The sequence below is a fragment of the Melospiza melodia genome, unplaced genomic scaffold (assembly GCF_035770615.1).
Source record: "Melospiza melodia melodia isolate bMelMel2 unplaced genomic scaffold, bMelMel2.pri scaffold_54, whole genome shotgun sequence".
NCBI classification, from domain to species: domain Eukaryota; kingdom Metazoa; phylum Chordata; class Aves; order Passeriformes; family Passerellidae; genus Melospiza; species Melospiza melodia.
This window is the reverse complement of record NW_026948798.1, coordinates 4,219,318-4,239,811: the sequence shown is the minus strand read 5'-3', so window position 1 is coordinate 4,239,811 and position 20,494 is coordinate 4,219,318.

The following is a 20,494-nucleotide window of genomic DNA, read 5'->3' as shown; positions in this document are numbered from 1 at the left end:
AGCTGAGCAGGGGGCTGCAGGACCAGAGCCTGTGGATGGGCTCCTGCCCAAGGAGTGGGCCGAATTTTTCAAATAACAGTGTCATCTACTGGACCAAAGGTGGCCCTGGCTGCAGCAGAAGCTGGAGGGAATATGCCAGCACCAGAGATGGCTGGTTAAGGAATTCATAGAGCAGCATCCTGCACGCCCTCTGTGCCTATGGTCAAGTTGCCAAAATCTTGGTGCCAGTACTGCAGCTTCTCCTCTGTAGCAGTCTGAATTGCTGCTAGCATAGTCCAGGGTAAAGAAGCAAAAAGGACCTTTGCATAATCTCCACAGATGTTTTATTCAGCTGTGCAGGGAGATGTTCAGCTCCCAGCACCCACACATAGGGGGTCCCACTTTGTCTCCATAGGGGCCTGGGGGCTGACCCTGATCTCGGGGCATTACAAAGATAAGGAGGCCAATCAGGGAATAGGGAAGGTGTGGCTCAGGAACACAGGAACAGACATAGGAACAGGGGAAGGAGCCAATGGGGTCTAACAGCTTTTTGGGGGAAGCTTCTTGTGTCTCCCTAGACCAGGGAATGCCCCCCCAGGGTCTCCACAGGTCACCATGTTTTATATTATTAGGAAAGCTTCTCTGAAGGATCAACTGAATCAACACAAAATGACAAAAACCATCAAAAGCGCTCATAGGACAATTGTTCAAAATGCAAACAATTCTGAGCTCCCAAAGTGCCAACAGATTTCTTGGAGTGTCTTAGATCTGGCAGGAGGGATGCAGGGTTTTCTTAGCACAGTTTATCAGGAAACTGAGTCACACATACTGAACCTCTGGTCCATGGCCTCCTCACTGCCATCGTGCAGCAAGGAGGCCCAGAGGCTGCTGTGCTCTGGGCCTGTCAGGGATGAACACAGCGGCTCTGTGGCCAGTGCCAGCTCCAGCTCCAGCAGCTCACAAGAGGAGACTCCTTCCAGAAGCTCTGCTGGCTCCAGTGTGGCAGACCAGCAGAGCCCACTGGAAGCCCCCCTCCATTGCAGCCACCCCCAGCTGCGCCCATCATCGCTGCAGAGCAGGAGCTGCCCCAGAGGAGCCGCGGCAGGAGCTCATGGCAGTGGCAGGGCCCTGTGCCCAGGGCAGGGCCACAGAACCTCTGCTCCTGGCTGGGACAGGGGCTGCTCACCCTGGTGTCCCACCCAGAGGAGGGATCCTGGGCCCCAAACTCTGCCCAGCCCTGCCAAAGGCCACCCCGCCAGCAGTGCCAGCAAGGTTCCTGCAGCCATTCAGCCAAATCAGAGGAAACAAATGTCTCTTCAGCTGACACAGTCTCTGCACACAGCTTCCGCCCCCTTCTCCTGGTGCCTTTCCCTGGCTCCAGCAAGAACTGCAGGAAATGCTGTGTGAGCCATGATGATGGAAGAACTACTGATAAAAACACTGCGGCGATGCTTTCAGAGGAGTCATGAATGGAAGACTGAGCAACATTCCAGCCAATGGTATGCCAAAAGATTCCATTCCTTAAATAATTGACTGCAATAAATTAGTAAAAAGAAAGATACGGAAACAAATTAAATCTCCCACAGCTGCTGACTTTCCTCAGGCTCCATGGTCTATGTATTTCTAGACTTACTTCATCTAGGCAGAATATTAACTGCCCTGACTTGCTGGAGACTGACCACAAGGTCTCATCTGTGGTGGGGAGTCACTAAAATTAGCTCAGCAGAGGCATCTTCAGCTGTCCAAGTGTAGCAGAAATGCATATTCTTGCTTCATGGCTGTGTGGCAGCAGCTGCTGGTGTGGATTTGTCAGCGTTGCTTCATGGATTACTCCTGGGAAGGAATTGTGTGCACAGGCACAGTATGATGGCTTCAATCTCCTCTAATTACTCCAATTGGATGATGGCCAGAACTTTTAGGCAAAAAGCATCATGACAGAATAATTTACAATATTCTCCAAACTACTCCTGTGGTTTGGATTTTCTTACTGATTAGGTTCAGTGTCTGGCCTCAAGAAATCAGTCCAGAGAGAACAGGCAAACCTCAGCTTGCAAGTTAGAGTGCAAGTCTTTAATCTGCTGTTTTTGCAGCATGTATAAACAACTTTTCAACATATTTGCAAATAAATCTCTTAGTTCTTGCTATACCTATCCAGAACCTGACTCTCTCCTCGTTTTATTTTGATTTGAGAACCAAGCTTTTTTTTTTTTTTTCTGGACAGGAAAGTAAGAACCAGCTGCAAATACAGACTACAAGTGTGAATCTATACTGCAGGAACTGAGCTGTAGCTTGAAATTAAAGGCAAGAAATGATGCTATGGTAAATGTGAACATTTAGTGCTGGCATAGGAGCCTTCTGCAATGCTCCACCAACCCATGATTCACATTGCTACAAACTCTCATTCTGATGTTACAAAGAGTGTTGAAGAGCTGGCTGTAAGTAAAAAAATAGCCAGAATGTTAATTTTTGTTAATATGGCAGACAATGACTATCTAATAATTCAGAGCTCATGGAAGTGAGTATTCAGATTTCAACTTAGTATGTGCTGGCAGTTTTAATTTGAAATCAACAGGTTTATCCAAATCAAGTTATCCATAGGAATTAATTTGCTCTATGATCTACCTAAAAATGCCTCATTGTCTGATAAGTTTAGTAGAAATTTGCAAAGTCAACAGTCCACAGATTTTCATTTCTTGTTTAGTGGCTATTCTGCAGGAAAGCTTTTACAGACTAATCAGTTTGGAGGTAATTAAAATGCCAGTACATTTCATCCAGCCATTTTGGTATTAGAACAAAACCGTATGACTGCTCAGCCTTTTAAAAACTATTTTAAAATAAATTTTCAAATCAACAGTCTGAGTAGGACTCAGAATAAAAACTCTACCAAACTTCAACTCCATTGGAAGATTCCCTTGTCACCCTGTGAATCAGCTCTACATTCAGAAGATTAAAAGTCCTAATGATGGTGGTTTTGGTATGGTTAGGAATTGGGGAAGGATCTTCCTTCTCAGCTCCATGCTGCAGTGCCTTTGGGATGTGGCCTGCTGGCCGTTGTTTGTGCAGCCCTGGTGTTTCTCCATGAGGCAGAAAGTGCAATTGCATTTCCAGCCCAGAGCCCGTGAGGAGTGGGGCGTGCAGAGCTGTGCCAGACCCAGGCCAGCAGCTGTGCCGCCAGAGGGTTTTGGTTCCTGCCCAGGGCAGCTGGTGCCTCTCTGCCGTGAGTGCCTCCCTTGCCAGGTGCCCATGGACAGCAGGTGCAGGGTTCTGCACGGGGCATGGAACAGGGTGGGGATGTCTGCTGGCAACAGAGTGCAGCGGAGAGCAAACAGTCCAGGATGGTCCTGGAGTGTGTGACAGAGAACTCCTGACACAGCTGGGGACTGAGCCAGTGAGGGAAGGCACTGCTGGGCCTGCTGTTTGTGAGGAGAGAAGGGCTGCTGGGTGACAGGAGGGTTGGAGGCGGCCTTGGGCTCAGGGATCACAAAATGCTTGTGTTTGATTCCCAGAGAAGGAACGAGAGATGTTGGGGAAGTGTTGACCTGCAACAAATTGTGAATTTGTTAAGCTCTACCAGGCAGTGCTTAGTCATACCTTCCCTCACAGCAGTGGTTAATGTGTGCAAGTGGATGTCTTAGCCTTGAGAATAAAGACAGCGGGCCTAATGAGGACGTAGCTGCAATGCATTCAAGGAGAAGAAGGCTCTTAACCATGGAAGGAGAATTTGAGGAATGGGATGTTCACCCCATGACCACCAGAGACCCTCAAGAGACCCCTACTCTAAATGCCAGTAATTTTGGGAAAGTGATTTAAACATGTCAAACACTTTGTGACAATGTTTAGCCTGTGAGTTTGAGCAAAGTAATGAATAAAAGTAATGAAAGTAGTGTCTTAGTTCCGTGGATACCAACCCGTGGGTGTGCATGTTTCAGGGAAGTGATTCCTCATGCACCCAGCACTGAAATAAAGTAATGCCTCTTTTCTCACACTGAGCTGGCAGTGTGGATTGGGCCCTGCTCGGTGACGTTCATTTTGGTCATTTCTATTGAAGCATAAGGAATGGTTCAAATGAAATCTTTTCCAGCTGTTTCCCTTTGGTTTACCTGTTTGAGGGTTAAAATTCTGTGCTGAAGGTGTGCTGGGTGTGTGCAGAGCAGTGCAGCCCCAGAAACCCCTTGGCTTGCCCACAGGTTGTCATGCCTTGTTGCCAGGTATGCCCAGCTGTGGCAGGAGAAGGAGCCCGCAGCGCAGTGGGCACCGTGCCCTGCCCAGCCGGGGCTCTCTGGCACAGAGCAGCAGCAGCGCCAGCACCGTTCAACCCGCTCCTGCCTTGGCTTCCCCTGGCACACAGAAGCCTCTGGAAATCAGCACGGCCAGCGGCGTTCCCAGCTTGGAGCAGCTGCTGCTGGCGGGCAGATGCTGCCAGTTCGACTGCTGCCAAAGGGGAAGAAAGGCAGCGATGTACACGCACCGGAGCCCTGGGCATGTCCAATAAAGGTGCAAATATGTGGGGAGATTTGTTTGGAAACATTTCAGCTGTGATGCCAACAGTGGCCTCTCTCCTGGTTCTGTGTGTTCTGGACGAGTAATGCAATGGTTGGCTCTGACAATTAAGAAGCAGATGTTATGTGGATGTTCAAATGTGTAGTGATGGTATTGTAATATATCCTCCCATAGTCCTCTTTCCTGTCTCCCTTGTAATAGCCTTGGTAGTCAGGGCATTTGGGGAGGGCTGGCTTGTGACCAGCAGGCAGGGTGTAACAACACCTGACCTCCAGTCAGGATGCAAGAAAGTAATCTCCACCAATGGACAGCAGAGAAAGAGTTGACTGACAAAACTTTTGGAGGGGCTAAGGGTATAAAAGGCAGAGCATCCTTTTTGTAGATTAGAACGTGGCTGCTAGTCACAGAGACTCCCAATGCTGCAAATTTTCCTTATTCAGTCCTTTGTTAAGGTTTACTAAAGCTTTAAAATGTTAAAAGTGAGAGTCATTTCTCACATGTGCAATGCTGTGGGCCATTGTCTTGGTCTGGTTTCCTTTGCTTGGGTCCCATCTGAGTGCTCAGCTGGGGTACAGGCTGTAGGCGCTTGAGGCACTCTTGGAGTTCCCCTTGGATCCCCTGAACCATGAGGGGAATTTGTGCTTCTTTGTGACAGAAAAGAACTTCCCTGGCTCTTTTGTGTTTGCTGTACGGAAGGTTGGTTATTGCTTTGCATAAATTCACAGACTAACATGCTTTGTGATGCTTTTCTTTGTCATACTTTGCTTTGTGATGTCACGGCATGGTTGCCACATCGTTGTGGTGACATCAGAAGGTTGCCTTGGTGCACAGAAGGCCTGAGTGTCAGAGCAGCCTTGCTCACATTAGGAGAACCCTCCTGGTTGGAGCATTGGTCAGTGGGTAGTTGCACTCTGAGAGGCCATTTGTTTTTCTAGTGTTGGAGAAGACTGGCACAGCTCTGGGAATATGATCCACCATCAGGCCACAGCAGCTTTTGCTGCTTATGGTGTTTGTTTTTCCGCGTATTACGTTACACAGTTTGCACGTAAGTAGAGTTTTCCATTCTACTTAGGTTAGGGTGTATCCTAACCTGGCTTTTGTATGTCTTCCTGCTGGTGGCTGAGTTACTGATTTTGAAAGAGCATTAGGATGCCACTGGTGTGGTAAAGCTCCTGTCATGACGTTCAGCTAAAAAGGGGGTGTCTGTAGCCACAGGGGCAGCATTTGCAGGGGAACCTGCAGGGCTTCTGTTCCCTCCAGGGGAGAGTCTGTGGCAGCAGAGTCTGTTATTTCCTCAGGTTGCTGGGACAAGCAAGACACCTTTGAAAATGTAGACTGGCAGAGCTTCTTGGAAGGCCTTCTAAAACTCTGCAGCTGTTCCCAGAATTCAGAGAAAGCTTCTTTCTTTTAAAATTTTGTCATGAAAGAATTTGACTGTCTAACTTGACCTTTTTCAAAGTGCTAAAATAGTGATTCCCTTTGCAAGGAAATGCAAACTCCAAAGCAGTGAGTGTCTGCCACAGCTCAGAGGGATTTTAGGGAAGCTTTTCTGAGCAACTGTTTCAAGCAAGTCAATGAGAACCGGTGCATGCAACTGATTAAAAAAAAGAAAAGAACCTCAAGGAGAGGATTTCAGAAGCTGTTTTATGTCTTTGGTAGAACAGGAGCACTGAGTGTTAAAGAACAATTTGCATTTTCTTGGTCATATTTGTATTCATTTAGTGGCAAAACAGGCTGAAGTGTAGGCACAAGCAAGAATATTGTCCTGATCCCTTGCTAGCTGTGTGAATGAAATGTGTCTGCTGGAGGGATGTTGTAAAACGGGAAATCATCTCTGTTTGGGTTGACTTGTTCTGTGGGATTCAGCAGCCCAGGCAGTTTTCTGACAGCATCTGGTTCATTTTCCCTTCCCACTACAGGTCACCTGAAGCGTGTATTCAGCAGTGCTGAAGATCCTGAGGTGAGTGAGAAAGGAACATTTCAAGTTCCTGGTGTTTAAGAATTGTAGAACATGATGTGAGCTGGGCCAGTAGCAGTAGAGTGTAGAGGGCCAGCTAGGAAGGCCAAAAGAAAATCCATTTTCATGCCTGAAGAAAAATAACAATGTGCGAAATGGTTTTTTTAAATTTCTATATCAGAGCTTTGAAGAACTACAAACCTAGTTTTGAAGAGAGAACCTTGCTTGCTGACAGCAGAAAGGGTGGAATATTTACATAGGAGCAATTTCCTGTACAGTTGAATTAGACCATTTTAATTTAGTCAGAGTCCCTTAGAATTCTGTTCCTATCAAACTTTATGATATCTACTTAGAAGATGTCGTTGTAGAACAGGTAGGCCATCTTGCAATGGTGCCTGCAGTATCTGAAGCGCAATGGGCACCTTTGTGGCTGGGGAGCTGCATGGGCCCAAAGGACGCAGGGCTGGTGGCCTTGAGCAGCTGAAGATGAGGCAGCGTGGGGCCAGGGGCCAAGAAGGCCAAGGGCACAGTGGCTGTGCCAGCAGCAGTGGGGCAGCAGGAGCAGGGCAGGGAGCGTGGCCCTGTGCTGGGCAGCGCTGTGGCCACAGCTGGAGTGCTGTGTGCAGCTGTGGGCCCTGGGAAGCAGAAAGTCATGGAGGGGCTGCAGCGTGGGCACAGAGGGACAGGGGAGCTGGGCAAGGGGTGCAGCACAAGGCCAGGGAAGAGGGGCTGAGGGAGCTTTAGCCTGGACAATGGGGGCTCATGAGGGACCTTCAGGCAGACTTCCATAGATCCCTGCCTTAGATCCATAGAGCCAATGCTCAGCACAAGGGCTGTTTCCCTGCCAAACATCCCTTCACTGCATCCAAGTGCTTTAGACACTGGAGTGGGTAACACTTTCATATTTTGTTTGTTTATTTGTTTGTTTGTTTGCTAGAAGGAGAAGCTTTGTGTAATTTCTCCTTCTCCAGGGAGCTTTTTCTCAGTCTTTTCTGCCCTTTTCCAGCACTGGCAGAAACACATCACTTTCAGGTTAACAGCTCCCGTCTCTTTTGGCAGTCTAGGGAATCAGTGTGTGTTGTGTTTGGGAATTGAGCAGGAAATCAATGCCCTTGCATTCCAGCTGGTGCTCAGAGATTAGAGGAGATGGGAGGGGCTGGGCTGCATTTCTGATTCCAGCCACTTTAGCACCATCAGTGTGGTCGAGTCCAAGAGAAGAACTTGCCCGAGCACAAATGCACAAAGAGTGCAGTTCCAGTGCAATGCTCTGGGTCTGGTTGCATTCTGTAAGGACCCACATGCTCCAGATTCCCCAAGAGTGTGGGTTACTGAAGCAACATGAGAACAAGTTCAGGATGGCTGCTGACTGGGGCACTGCTACTGAGTGCTGATGTGTGTAGCGACAGAAAGGACAGTATTGATTCAGGATGACCCCCACATGGCGAATAATGTGCTTTGACTCTATGATTTAGAAGGTTAAACAAATGCTTTCTTAAGCTATGGTATATTACACTAGTACTATATTAAAACTATACTATAGAGATACTATACTAAAAAGCTACTAAAGAAAACTCGTGACTGTCTCCAGACAGTCACAACACAGATTTTATCTAATTAGCTAATCAAGCTAAACAACTACCACTAAAATCCACTTTCAGTAAACAATCACTATAACACATTCTACATGTACTAAACAACAAGAACAGCCAGTAGAGATAATTGTTTTCTCTTCTTCTCTAAGTTTCTCACTTCCTTCCTTTAAAAAAAACCTGGGAGAGAGAGAGGAACTATATCTCTCTGTATTCAAAGAATGTAAATGCCACAGCACAGTAAAGAGAGATTAAAAAAGTGAGATCTGTTTATCTATCTGTCTGTTGAATCTTCCTGGCTCAGCTCCAAACCAGTGGAAGATGCAAAGCTCACCTAAAGGCATCCCTTCAGGAGAGGAGTAGAGACAAGTTCCATTGACTGATCCTGAGCAGGCAGAGATGTTTCCCCCTCCAGAGATGGTTGTTTTTTCCCCTCATGTTTTCCTCCTCCAGCCTCTTGTGCCCTGAAGCCTTCTTTTTATCCTTTAAATTTTTGCATGTCCTGAGGGAGTAGAACTATCCCATGCTGTAGCTGGGGTCTGGTGACTTTGCTCATACATGACACATGGTTTGCATTACATGACACATGGTTTCCTTCACTGGCATCCCCAGGGCTGTGTGAGTGCATTCGTTAATGGGGCCTTATGAGAAACTCTGTTAGTGCTGGTCAGAATTCTCCGTTGACAAAAGAGGGAGAAGAAACACCTTGGTCCTCCTCCATATACTGAGGTGGCCATAGGGGTTCTCTGACTTCCATCAGAGATCTTTGCATGCATCCTTATCTCTTGAATGACCCGGTTTTCTAACGAGAGTGTGGATGTCAGGAGGAAGGAATGCTGGTGCAGGCCTGAAGAGAAGGTGAACTCCAGAAGTGTCTCTCACAAGGAGTGAGCTCACCCAGGAAGCCCCTGCAGAGCCAGGATGGAGCTCTGGGACAGGGCGGGGAGTCAGTCACTACTGAGAGACAAACAGGACATGGCAGAAGGAGAGGGAGGCCCTCACCAGACCCTTGAGAAATGCCACCCCTTCCCTGTCAGCTGCCTGAGAGGCTGCTGGAGCTTCAGTCCCAGATGGCTCCTGATTGTAGGGCCAGGGTCACTTTGGAATCTGTGCCTCCCCTTGGGCAGAGAACGACCCAGGAGAGCAGCAGCACAGTGCTTTGGGAACGTGTGAGCCCAGCAGCCTTTGAGTCTTGGCCCACAAAGGGCATATGGGAAGCTGAAACTCATCTTCTCTTGCTTTCTGTGCAGGTGCTTCTAGAGAAAGAGAATGAGCACAGTGCCTCATCTGAGCCGCCATGCCAGACTCAGGGAGAGCTGTTCCCAGCCCGAGAGCAGGAAGAGCAGCTCAGGCAGCAGGTGGAAGAGCCACAGGAGAATGGCCAGGTAAGCCTGACTGGCCAGGGCACAGAGGGAAGGGCAGGGAGAGGGGCATAAACCAGAGCTCTTGGGACTGAGGAGGCCAGGAGTCCCACAGGCAATGGAAGCACAGAGCCTTGGAATCTGCAGAGATCAGCCCTGGGACAGGATGGTTACAGTGGAAACAGAGCTGGGTAGGGAAGCAGAAAGAAGGGGCTGAATAAATGTGATTTTGAGGCTAAAAGAGGGAAAAGCTGAGCCTGATGGCAGCTCTCAGTCACTTGCTCTGCTTTTGTGTGTACAGAACATCAAGGCAGAGCCACAAGCAGAGCTGCCTGAAGCTCAGAGTGCCATCATGGCAGCGAAGAGGAGGAATGAAGACATCCAAGAGGAGAAGAATCTCCCTATGCAGAGAGGCCATCAACAAAAACAGGTGAATGAAGGAATGGCAGCCATTCCACTCATGAAAGAGAGTCCTTTCCGTTGTTGTTTACAGAAAATTGACGAAAAGCTGGAGGCACAGCTGCAGGAAACTGAGGCTAGGATCAAGGTAAGGAAGAAGAGGTTAGACGAAAAAATTAAAATTATCAAAGAGAAAATGAATCGCCTCCTTCAGGAGCAAAAGGCTCTAGAAAAGAAAGCGAGTGAAATAGCAATAGGCACTGCAGTCACCCAAGGGGTGGTTTCTGCCTGCCCTGCCTTTCCAGTGCAGAGCAGCAGCAGCAGTGGGTGGGTGATGCCTCTGAGTGCCATCCTGATGAGGCCTCTGTCAGAGCTGCTCTCAGGGACACTTCCTGCTCTGCTGGATCTCAGCTGATGCTCTAGACAGTGGCATTACTCCTCTGGCCATTTAGCCAGCAGTCATCCGAATGAACTCCTGCTGGCTTCTTCCAGGTGACCTTGTTTCTTGAGGTGTTTTTGCAGGTGAACATGGTCAGTCACATAGATTTGGAATACGAGCTACATCTGTATCCCTTGTGAATCTGCTCCTGTCCTTTACTTTCTTCCCAGTCGATGACTCCTGGCTGACGGGCACAAGCTGTAGTCTCTGACTGCTTTGTTCTGTTTGACTTGAGGTGGAAGTGTCGCCATCCTACCTGGCAGCCTGCAGAGAGTTCCAGCAAATGACGGGCAACCAAGAGCCCCGAGGGTGGCATGAGGCCCAGGAACTGACCCATCCAGAGATGCTGCAGGATAAGCACGTCCCGAGGAAGGTGCAGGAAAAGAGAATTTCATGGCAGGAGGTAGAATATTAGAATGAGGAGCTGCAAATGTATCTGCAGACCTAGGAGGGGGAAAGGAGTCTTTGGGAGAAGTGGAGCGGTCGTTGCTGCAGTCATCCTTTAGAACACGAAACCGGCTATGAACTCGAGTAAAACCAGCCTTTGGTTTTGACCATTTGGTTTCACAAGTGGACATCCAAAGCAATCCAGTTGAAGAGCTCTGCATGTGGCTGACAGCAGCTTCCTAAGGGCTTGCATTTCAAATGGCAATCTCTCTTGCATTTCAGGGCAATCTCTGCCACACCTTCCTGACATCAACTCATTTCTTGTCTGAGATCTACACCGACTTTGACACTGAAGCTGCTGCAGAAGCAGCATTGCCATCCAAAGGAGCCTTTGCTCTCCAGCTGAAGAAGTGGAGCCTGAGCCCTTGGTTCACCTCCCGTGCTGACCCAGCTGCTGCTCAGCAACAGGAGATGGCGGGTGACTCCCTGGAGCAGCAGAGTACGTCTGGTATCTTTCTTATCTGAGGGACAGTGAGTTGTGTGCACGTGTCAGCACAGCTGTACCAAAGGGTTCTGCTCAATTTAGTGTCACAGAAGTGCTGGCATTGCTCCAAGGCAGCAAGAGAGAGTTCTGGGTGTTCCTGCTGCCTCTGAGGGCAGCTTAGACTGGCTGGAGTTTGCCTGGGCTTCCCTTCTCTCTCCCGAAGGCAGAAGCAGGGATTGTTCCTGGATCAGCAGAAGGCTGTGACTGCTTGAGTCCCAGCCACTGGCAGAAGCCCTGCTGAGATCAGTCTCTAGGAAAACACATCAAGCCCTTTGTGATTCTGCAGCACAACCCAATGAATCTGCTTCTTGCCCTTAACGGCTGCCAGTGCTGTGCTCTCAGATAAGATCTGGTAGGGTTGAGAAGAGAGCCCAGTGGATTCTGTGCCTGCCATCACCTGTTGGGACAAAAAGGGCACTGATCTGTGCCTGGGTGTGGCTGATCTCAAAGCCCATCCTGTTGTATCCTAAATGGGGGCAACAGCTTCTCTGGGGCTCAGGCTCACTCTGGCTTCTTCCCATCAGTACCTGTCAGTGCTCATGCTTGGGCTTTGCCAGCCTTGTTGGGGTCGCTGCCCTGCCCCTGAGGGCTGGTGGGAATGCAGAGGCTGGAGCCTTCCTTAGCTGGGAGGGTCCCGCTGCTGCCCGGCTGCTGCAGCGCGGAGCTGCCTGAGGCTGCAGCCGCTTCTCTGGGCCGGCTTCTGCCTCGCACGGCCTGGACTCACAAGAGGGTCAGCATCTCCTCTGGACAGCTCTCTGTGTCACAGGGGCACCTGAGGAGCTCTGCTGTCCTCTGTGCCCGTGCCGGCCGTGCCGGGTTGGGAAGATGGGGACGTGTGCGGTGCCGAGAGGGCGAGTGCAATGGGAGCGACTGATCCGCGCTGTCAGGGTGAAGAGAAGTGGCGCGGTTCTTCACGCGGGGCACGGGCAAGGGCGTCTTTGGGTTCAGCCTGCTCATAAAGGGTGAGAGTCCTGATGCTGGAAGCCCCGTGGGGATTGTTTCTAGCATGAGCTGCTCTGGTTTACAAACGCAGAGTCATTCTTCTGGCAAACTGCTGCAAGGTGGAAAAGATGGGAACACTTGGCAATATTCCTCCTGTTCTGGACTTGGCATCTGTTCAGAGGAATTGATTCTAAATGTCCAGGTGCATTTAATCTTAGCAAGTAGGAAACCTTTTCTAAATCTCACAGTGTTTATTCCTAAGAAAACAAAGGCACTATTAGTTCCAGCTCTCCTTAATGTTTCTAGATGACAAACTTACTTGCCTTCGTAGGTATTCTCTTCTGGTCTCAGTCTCCTCTGAATGTATCTCCCTGTGCTTCCCTGTGTGCCTGCTGTCAAGAGGTTTCTCCCTTCAAAGGATGCTGGAAATCAGTCTCTGTGCCAGCCACTTGTGCTGTGGCCCTGCTGTTCTTTTCTTGTTGTTCCAGTTGCTGTTCCTGTTGTTGTTAGCCAGCTGTCCACTAAGGGAGGCTCAGAGCCCCAGACAGTGGGGCTGCCTTTTGTATCTCCTAGAAGGTGGGATCTCTGCTTTAAAGTGAACATCTTGCATTTTGTTTCCCTCAGGGAGAATGGTGAAGATGGAAAGTCCTATTCTAAAATACATTGAACTGGAAAATATTGGCAGTGGGTGAGTCCAAGCAATGTTAATGGTACAAAACTATGCATCAGGTGTTTTGCTGGTGGAATAGGTATCAAGTGTGAAGTCAGACAAACTGCAAATCTGTTCAGGCACTGGGCTTAGATTGTCAGTGCTTATCAGAATTTCTAGGTGTGCTCAGAAGGCGTTGTCAAAGACATCTTCATGCTTCCAGTGTCCTGCAGGCATTTACAGTAGAGATCTCCTGTGTGGGCTGGCTTTCACTGCAAGATCTAAATGGCTTCTCCTTTCTCTGCTTCTGTTTTGTTTCTAGGAGTTTTGGAGACGTTTATAGAGCACTCAACACTGCCACAGGAGGAGAGGTAAATATCAACAGCCCCTGCAGACTCTGCGGCACTCGAGGGCTTTCCCCTCTGGTGCAAGTTGTGGCTGGAGCTTTGGGCAGAGCTGTGCTGAAAAGGCACAAGAAGCACAGACTGGTGCCAGCCCACAAAACACATTTGGGACTTTGTCCTCCTCAGCTGCCAGAAGGAAGGCACGGAGGGCAGCGGTTCCTTCCAGAGAAGGACGCGCTCACTCGCTCTCCATTGCTAAAACAAAGGTGGTGCCTGCGAGCACCTCACTGCTCTTTGGGGCTACAGCTTCAGAGTTCTGAATTCTCATTTCTGGCTGCCAGCAAATCCATCTCAAAGTTACTGGCAGATCCTTAGCCACCTGCAGTGCTGCACTTGGGAACTGCACATAGGGAGAGATCTGCAAGGCGTCCCTGAAAGCCATTAGCCCTGCCCATAGCCCAAGATGTATCCACACAGTATTAAGGCATGGATTACTTCTTCTGAATCCCAAACCAAGCAGCAGAGAGTGTGGTCAGAGGTTTGTGCGTGATAACTGAGACACTGCTGTTACCAAGTGGTCAAGGCAAAATGTCAGTGGCCCCACGTGTCCTGTAACTGGCTCCCAAGGGAGCAGAGAAATGGGCTGTTGGAATGTCAGTTCCTAATTACTGCACTGCCTAATCACAAGGCAGTTTGGCACAGCTCAGCTGTGTCATTGCAAAATCACTCGCTCCATGTGCCTTGTGGTCTCGTGCCACCAACCTCTCAAATTACTGATTTTCAATGTCATTTTAGGTGGCCATCAAGAAAATACAGCTTCAAGGACTGAGGAAGAAGGAACTAAAAGTCAACGAACTCATGGTCATGAAGGTGAATAGAAATCCCAACCTGGTTAACTGTTTAGACAGGTGAGTTGTGCTTTTGTCCCATGAATGTTTGTTTACATATTGCAAACATGCAAGGTAAAATCCCCCTTTGGTCACTGGCAGAAAATAGAGCTGTAATTATTGGCTAATTATTATTGCTCTTTTCATCTCCAGTGGATGGGAAGAGATTGCATTTTGTCTGCATGAGTCTTCGCTGGCACATGTTATTTGAAAATTGTTCAAAAACCCGGATGATTTGTGTCTTACTAAATCAATGATCTCTATATTCACAGCCACCACTTTGTTTTAGAGCTTGATTTTTTTCAAGTGTCTTCTTATGTCCAGGTAAACTAACAAGGATTTCCCTTGGATTGTTGCCACTGGTTTTCATTGCTATGCATGCCAGGAAGATTAGGTGCTTTTTTCCAGAAAAACCATGCGTGACAGGTTTTTTATCTGGGCTGTTTCTAAACTGCACATTTTGCTTACTGCCCATCTAAGACATCTCCTTTTTTGCAGCTGTGCCTTTCTCCTTGAGACTGCACAGATGGCAAACAATGCACAGCCAAGAGGGAATGTCTATTCCTTTTTTTTGTCTTTGTCTCAAAGAGACCTGAAAAGAAGAATCAACCCTTCTTTTCCAAACAGCAACCTAGCCATGTACATTCATCTCCATGCCCTTGTTTCCTTCTTTCAGCTACCTTCTGGGTGAGGAATTGTCCCTGGTTATGGAGTACATGGATGGAGGCACTCTGAGCAATGTCATCAGCCAGACCTACCTGTCGGAAGATGAGATGGCAGCCATCAGTCGGGAGGTCAGCAATCCCATCTGTGTTTCCAGGGGCTTGGGCAGCATTGTCTGGGAAACAGGGGCTCAGAGCTGGAGTGATTTCCTGTGCCAAGCTTTGTTTCTGTGTTGCTGCTATTCTATGGGCAAGTAAAAGCATCTCAAGTGAAAGGCCTGCCAGTGCCCCTGCACTCCCTGTACTCAGTGACAGTACTCTTATCTCCTGCTGTTGTATTCTCACTCTGTCTCTTGTATTTGTATTTGTATTTGCTGTTCTCCACCTTGCCTCTCTAAATGTATGCCTGGAGTCTGTCTTCACTGCATTCCTTGCCAGTAAAAGCAAAGGAGCTGGTGGCAGGATATGAAATGACCACCAAAGAAAAAAGACTAATTTCTCACAGTCCTCAGCTGAAAAGGACAGTAGTGCAGCCAAAATGCTCTTTGCTTCCGGGAGGTGACTGGTGTGATACTTACACGCCTGTGCTGAGGCCAGCAAGAAAATCTTTTCCATGCAGCCTCCCACCCAAAAGTGATCCACTAAACACCAAAGGGAGGGACTTTTCATTTCAAAACCCCTCCTTTGTCCTCTGCATGGAAAAAGCACGTCCACTGCAGCAGGAGTCACCCTGGCTGGTTTGCAGGGGACAGCCTACAACAGCAGGTGCTGTTGCTCTTTCAAAAGCTGACGTGCCTTTCCTCAGAAAGGTCCTGCTCTGCAAGTGTTGGAGCAGCAAGCTCTTCCTCTCAGTGGCCATTACTCTTCTGCCATTACTCCCCATTCCCCTGGAGAGGGAATCTTTTAGATTCTTTCTTTCCTTTCTTTTGTGATGAAATCACATCACTCATTTTTGCCCTCCTCTTTCTGTTTTCTCTCTCAGTGCCTGCAGGGACTGGATTTTCTTCATTCAAACCACGTCATCCACCAAGATGTGAAGAGCAGCAACATCCTTCTCAAAACCAATGGCTCTGTCAAGCTGGGTCAGTATATTCTTGGTCAGGTGCAGTGTTCCAGGGATGTGGGTGTGGGGCAGCTTGGAGTGACTGCCAGCTCCCCAGAAATGGTGCTGGTGGCAGTGCAGGGACCCCTGCTGCGAGCTGAGGGCACAGTTGCAATGTGCACAGAGGTATAAGGAACCACAAGCAGTCAAGAGTGGCCTTGCTCTGTGTGTGTCCCTTCCAGACAGAGGGAGCTACATTTTAAAGCTTCAGGGGACTAAAGTCCACTGCTGTGAGCAGCGTTATAAAACCTGGGATTTTTTGGAAAGCCACAAGGAAATCGAGCATGGACAGTTCTCCAGGAGATCCAACAGCACATTGTTAGCCTGAGAGTGGGGAATTCTTTTGCTTGGTTTCCTAACTGGAGCTGGATTTCATGGTTTGTTGTTTTCTCCACAGCTGACTTTGGCCTCTTTGCTCAGCTCAGCCCTGAGCAGGGCAGACGGAGCTCCGTGGCTGGCGCTGCTGGGTGGCTGGCGCCTGAAGTGGTGACAGGTCAACCATGTGGCCCCAAAGTGGACATATGGTCTTTGGGAATCGTGGGCATCGAAATGGTGGAACGAGAAGTTCCTTCCTGGAATGCAACTCCTGTCTTGGTAAGGTGCAAATACTCACTGATCCCACTGTCTTTCTCACCTGTCCCGTGTTCTGTGTGCCATTGGACAAAATCCCATTGCCATCTGCTGGCACCACTTCCACCAAGGTCCCCTTCTAAAAATGCCCCTGCAGCACAGCAGCATCTGCTGTAGTTGTGGTTGTATCAGAAAGGGAAGTGGCAGTTCAGAAACCTAACCAGTTCAGAAACCTGCCATTTTGGCCTCCAGCCATGCCTGACATTTCCCACTTGTTTTTTGAACAATGTTGGAAGTCTGTTTCTGAAGGACAAGAATTTTTCAGTGGACAGAGGAGACATGTGATAAATATCCTGAGAAATAGAGGTTAGACCTTCCCAGTTTCAATTTTATAGAAAACATAGGAAAAAAGGAAAAAGAAAAGTAAACAAAAAAGGAAAAGAGAAAATAACATACTACCAAAGCAATGCCCAAGCAGTTCTGCTTGCTTTTTCATTTTTTAAATGCAGCTCTTCTCTTCCATTCTGTAGCATCTTTTCCAAATCCTGTGGTTGTTGAAACTTTCAGGCTTTCAAGTCATCTGTACATTGTTCAGTCACGTGTGTGGGTGGCCTGGATAAGTTTAGGATGTGTTTTTCTCCAACTGCAGTTAGAATTGTTTGCCAAACCCTTGGCTGATTCTTGGTACTTTAACAAGTTGATGAGCTTGCAGGCAGGTGCCTGGGCAGGGATCCAGCGTGGGCAGTTGACACCGGTGCTGTGTTTCTTTACCACAGGAGCAGGGCCATCCCTGGCCTGCACAGTTCTAATGACAGGGAGGGCTCCAGCTCACCACCATGGCCAGTGGCTGAGCTCAGCTGAGACTCAGGATAAAACCCTCTTTGTCACCTCTGGTGATGTGGGAAAAGGACAGGAAGCCGCATCAATTATTTGTACACAAGGGGAGTGCATTGCCATTTCTGGCTTTGAAATTCTCCTTTGGGTTAAAGAGGATAATAGCAAAGTCTCTTTGGTCACCATCTATTTCAGTGCCACGAGCACAGAATTATCAAGACAGTGGTGGGCATTTTTATGGAGACTCCAAGGCCTCTTGCCATTGTTATTTTTGTCTATTTGAGATGGATTCTGCAAGTTGAGGATTGAATAGTTCCAAGTCGGTGTCTTATGTTTCTAAACACCATCTTGCAAAAGCAGAATGAGCTCTCTCCCCCTGACTTGTCAGCGTGTTAGAGCTTGGTTCCACATGAATCACACTGGATAATCATCAGCTGATGTCTTGCCAATCTACACTGTAATTCCTTGGCCTGAGGAGTATCAGAAAGACCTGCTGAGCTCCACGGACACTGTCAGCTGCATGGAAGTGAGCATCCTTGGCCTTGCTGAAGAAACTGGAGCTCAGCTTAGGTTAGATGCTCTTGAGCAGGAGAAAGGCTGGAATCGTCAGGTGTTTCCAGAGGCCTGTGTGCCCAGAGGGACTGAGTTCTGGGGAGCAGCTGGATGTTTCTGCACATCATGGAAGGGGACTGCCAGACAGCTCAAGCCTCACCACAGGCAAACACTCCTCAGCTCTTCTCAGGCAACATTTGCTTTGGGTTTCAAGTTGTTCCCACTTGTCTGTCTGCGAAGATGCCCCTAAAACCACAAGGCAAGCCTCTCAGAAGTGGTGTTACATTTCCAGAAATGAAGAAAAGAATCCCAAACACAAGAAAGTTTCTAAGGCACTGGTTTTTAGAGAGGAACTTAAACCCCTGTGCAGTTTCTTCTCACTGGGAAACGTGCCTGAAATCTGGGCATGAGGGTTTAAAGGCCACAGAGTCTCTTCTGCTTCTTGTGCAGTGCTGCTGAAACACTCAGTGACCGTGTTTCTCTCCTAGCCCAAGCCACATTCTGCACATCACCAAGCCAGAGCCTGGTGATGTGGAGAGCCTGCCAAAACCTCCCATTTGTTTCCTGGCACTTTCTGGGATGGGCCTACCATTCATGCATTGACTTGAGTAGCCAACTGAGCAGAGGGTGATCATAAGGATGGAACCTCTCCTTCTGATTTGACCATGAAAAGTTTTTCTTTTCCATGTAAGGAAAGCAGAAATTTTCAGACTGCTGAGAGACAGAGCTGCAGGTGGCTCCTGTGTGTCCAAGCAGGTGTTTTCATGCCAGTACATTTGTGCATAGATCTTAATGTGTCTGTGTTGAAGATGAGATTCCAAAGATTTTATTTCCTTACTTGAGGAATACCCAGTGGATTTCCTTTCTTTTCTTCCAATTCCCATTCTTTTCAAGAACAAAGCAAAAAGATTGATTCATTTTGTTTTATGGCAGCTGTGCTTAAGGGACAAGAAGCACTGCAGAGATACTTTTCATATACTAACCCTTGGATAGAGTAGAGTTAGTATAGCAAAGTCCTTCTTCCAAAAAGCCTCTCAAGTTGGTATGAATCCTCAGGGAAGGAAATGTGATTGTGGTGATGTAGTTCCCACTAACCAGGTCAGTCAATGAAATCAGCTGCCAAGGCAAGATCTGTGGGATGTTGGCGAGTCTGTGGTTGCATCGGGGTTTGTTGTTTTGGTTGGTAAAGAAAAGTCATCTCTGGGTCTCTGCCAGGGCAGAAACTGCCACTGCAGAGTGGAGCTTAATCAGTGGGATCTGGGAGAGCAGTGGCAGATGGGAAAGAAGCAGGTGGAGCCTGGTGTCTCCTTTTTCCCCAGCCCCAACTCCTGATAGCCACAGGAGGAAGACAAAAGCTGAAGCAGCCCAACCTATTTTCATCCTGCCTGCGTGACTTCCTGAGCTGCTGCCTGCAGAGAGACGAGGCGCGGCGCTGGTCTGCCAAGGAGCTCCTGCAGGTAAAATGTGAAGGGGCTGCAGGTGAAACAGGCTCTGAGGGATGGGCTCCTCCTCCACTCAAGTCCAAGGCAGCAGATGAGCCCCCTTCCTCCTCACCTCCACTCTTGGTGCTCTTCAAATGAAAATGGTGAGGAATCCTAGACTGGGCTGGGCTGGCACGGTCCTGTAAAGGTCCTCTGGTGCAAGTGTCCTGCAATGAGCAGGGGCATCTTTAAAGAGATCAGGTTGCTCAGAGCCCTTTGCCACCGGAGCTGGAATGGTTGCAGGGATGGGGCTCCTACAAGCTCTTGGGGCAAGCTGTGCCAGGGTCACACCATGCTCGGAGTAAACAAGTTCTGATTAGATCCTATTTGTGTTAAAAAATATTCACCCCCATCCTTTTGTAACTGGCCCTGTTAAAAAAGATGTCGCCCACTTTCTTCAAAGCCACTCTGAAGTCTTGGAAAGTGGCAATAAAGTCTCCCTGGGGCCTGTTCTTCACAAAACTGAATAACTCCAGCTCCCTCTGCATTTCCTGAGTCAGAGAGGTCCTCTGGCTGTTTCTGTCACCTTCTTTTGTAATTTGATGGGGTGTTGAGTTTTATCTAATAGCAAAAGAATTGAAGTAGAGCAATGCAGGGTACAGAGACATGAAATGGTGATGGAGGAACCCAAGGAAGCCAGTCCCAGCCTAGGGGTCAGAGATTTGGCTGTGGGCAGGAGGGGCTGTGGGGGGCTCACTGTGAGCCTCTGAGGGGCCCTGGTTTGTGTCCCCCCAGCCCACCCTCAGAGGTTTCTGCCACGCAAACAGGGACAGGTGGGAGGGACTTGTCCCAGCCCCATCTGCTGCCTGGCATGCTCAAGGAGACGGGAACTGTACCAGTGTTACTGCCAGGCTGTGTGGCAGAGAGAGAACTGCAGGGCCCAGTGCCACTGGGCTGGCCCTGCTGGGAAGGAAGGAGCCATCCAGCACACGAGGGGCAGGGCATGGAACGGTAGACACTGCTCTGTCTCCCTGTGGGAATCAGCACAGTGCCTGTCTTTCAAAGAGAGGGACCAGTGTGAGGCTTTGGAGTTTCCTGAAAAGTTGAAACTCCAAGGACAGAAAGCACCATTTCTAGAGCACTGGCAGGGCAAAAATCTCAGCAAGTTGAGGACACCTGGATAAATGGATGAGTGGGATTCTGGGCCAGGTTTGCCTGTGATGGCAAAGTCCTGCACATAAAGTTGGAGGTGTAGATGGTCCCATTGGTCCTCTTCCTGCATCCTTCTAGGAGCCAGAGGAATCCTTTGAAGCACTGAGCTTGGAAAGTCATGGTCCATTGTTTTTTGTTGATTTGTTTTTTTTCCCTTTGGGCAG